This window comes from Psammomys obesus, unplaced genomic scaffold, assembly GCF_907164565.1.
Source record: "Psammomys obesus unplaced genomic scaffold, mPsaObe1.curated_primary_1811, whole genome shotgun sequence".
Classification (NCBI taxonomy): domain Eukaryota; kingdom Metazoa; phylum Chordata; class Mammalia; order Rodentia; family Muridae; genus Psammomys; species Psammomys obesus.
In genome coordinates, this window is record NW_026585691.1 from 5,217,399 (window position 1) to 5,220,261 (window position 2,863).

Genomic DNA, 2,863 nt, shown 5'->3' on the forward strand with positions numbered 1-2,863 from the left:
ACACACACACACACACACACACACACACACACACACACACACACACATATATATATATGTGGCAGCTTCTACTGTGTTAGGTTTCCATAATACTCATCTAGTGGCCCTTATTTTTAGCTATCTTTCCCTGTATTCCCTCTCTCATCTCCCTCTCCCCTTTCTACTTGATCCTCTCATTCCAGAACTCTCCATAACTGTCTATTTTATTTCTTTTTCCTAACAAAATCTATTTGTGTCTCCTATTCCCTCACTCTCTAACCTCTGGTTCTACATATTCTAGCATGGTTATCAATGACTTAACAAATAATGTTCACATATAAGTGAATACATGCCATATGGATTATTCACTCAAGATGATTTTTTTCTATTTCCATCCAATTACCTGGGAATTTCATTTTTAAAAAAACAGAGTTATACTCTGTTTTGTAAACGTACCACATTTTTTTTTTTTTTTTTTTTTTACCCATTCTTTTGTTGAGGAAGGTCTAGGTTGTTTCTAATTCTGGCTATTAAGAACATGGTTAAGCAGTGGTAGGACAAGGCATCCCTTGGCATTCCCAGTAGTGGTATAGATGATTCTTGATGTAGACTAAGCACCATCTTCCTGAGGAACTGCCATGTTGGTTTCCGTAGTCGCTTTCACTCCCACCAGCCATGGATGATTGTCCTCCTTACTCCACACTCTTGGCAGCATGAGCTGTCACTTATTTTATTATCTTAGTCATTCTGATGGTGAAAGATGAAAGCTAACATAGTTTTGATTTATAACTTTTTGATGACCAAGGATGAACACTTAAGTGTTTTCTCAGCTTTTGAGTTCCTCTTTTAAGAGTTCTCTGTTTAGAGAACCCCATTTTAAAATTGGGTTATTTGTTTTCTTGGTAACTACTCTTGTGAGTTTTTTATATATTGAGCGTGAGCTATAAAGCAAGTTCAAGGCCAACCAGGGCAACGTAGACTCTGCCTCTAAACAAAAAGTAAAACGTGAGGTTGGGAGACAGCTCAGTGGTACAGCAGCTGCCTGGCATGCGTGGGGCAGCAATACCACATATCCTCAGAAAATGAGACTGCCATGAAACTAACAGAATTATTTCATTCAGGACCTTTTTTTGGGGGGGTGACTGGATAAGTTAGGGTAAATGAGAGAAGGGCAAGAACAGTCATTCCTTTTCTGATATGTTAAAGGGGTGTTGCCTGTGTTTTTGGTCTTGTACTCACTAAGAAGGCAATTGTCTTGTTAAGAGGCTATCAAGTAATGTGTAGGTATCAGCCATTGTAACTATAAGTGATACTCACTATAAAACCATAAGGATTAGTTAGAAGTGATTCAGAAGTATATTGGTATAACTTATAGGCCCTTCTGACTTGGCAGCCATGGAAGAAACTCAGCAGCTTTGCAAGCTGAAGAGAAATGCAATTTAAAAAGTTATTATTTTAAATTATGTGTGCGTGTGTACACACATGAATGCAAGTGCCCACAAGAGGTTAGCTGTGCCACAGAGTTGAAATGCCCCTGGAGTTGGAGTTACAGCCATTTGTCACCCACCTGATATGGGTGCTGGGACTTGAGCTTGGATTTCCTGAAACAGTATTATGTATGCTTAGCTTAACCAGTGAGCCATCTCTCTGGCCTGAGAAATGAAATTTTAAGTGCAGAAATAATTTGCTATTTTATTCCTGTAATATATTTCCACATGTACTTGTTTATATAGCTATCCAGTTGACCAGAATATTCTCTGTTGTAGAACATTATTTTATTTCCTTTTAGCTTGTTGTATTGTTTATTAAACTGCATGAATGTTGAGCACCTTTCTTTAAACATTCCAGTGAATCTGGTCATACGACTTAGTGAGCCAAATCAGATTCTTTCCTAGTAAGTGTTGCTAGCAGCTCTGACCTAATGCTGTTTTTTTTTAAATTATAATGAGGGAGACTAGAAAGATGGTTCTGCGGAGCACTGGCTGCTCTTTCAGAGGAACTGGGTTTAATCTCCAGCACCTTAACTCCAGTAACAAGGGGATCTAACACCCTCTTATGGCCTCCACAGGCACTGGGCATGCATGTGATACACAGATATACATTATGAACCCCCAAAATCATACATATAAATAAATAAGTAAAATTATAATGGAGGAAGATATTTTATTTTTGGAACATATTTTATTTTTAGAAAAGGCTAGGACAGAACTATAGTAGTCATGACAACTGACTGGGACATTAGCTGTCTGTGGCCTTGGAAAGAGGAGTCCTAGAAATTAAAAACAAAACAAAACAAAACAAAACAGAGACTTGAAAAGGTGCCCAAAATGGTTTTGCTTCTTTCAGAATTTAAATTTCCTCTCTCTTCTGCCACGCACAGCCTTCTCCTCATATAACACCAAACAAGTTACTATTAGGGCCATGTTCTTCTGTGAAAAGTGAGCATTTTTGTGGGCTAGTTTCTGAATGTCATTAGACTGACCTTGAACTTGCTGTGTAGTAGCATTGGCTTTGAACTCCTGATCCTCCTGCTTCCATCTCCCTACTGCTGGGATTACAGGTCTGCACCACCATCCTCAGCTTAATACCATTGTTTCTGGGAGAGAAAGTATGTTCTGCTTCTGAGTGATTTGTAAGTTCATATCTGGAAGATAACAGAGCTGAGTCGTATAGCTTTAGCAACAAAAAAGGAGGTAACACTGATCATGAAACAGAATGCCTTGCCTTCAGATCCAGCCTCTTCGATTCAGAGCTGTTTGACCTGTTGCCCACATTTGTAAAGAAGAGAGAGGTCTTCTCTGCTGCTTTGGTTCCTATTTGCAGAGACAATATTTACTGCTGTGCTGATGGCCACAGCAGTATCTACAGAGGCTGTGCTGATGGC

The 2,863-nt window shown here is 39.0% G+C and overlaps 1 protein-coding gene across 3 annotated transcripts in view; it reads left to right on the top strand.

Moving 5' to 3' along the window:
- Positions 1–2,863, top strand: part of Vps13c (vacuolar protein sorting 13 homolog C) — a 147,060-nt gene that overhangs the window by 15,135 nt on the left and 129,062 nt on the right. The window lies entirely within an intron of this gene.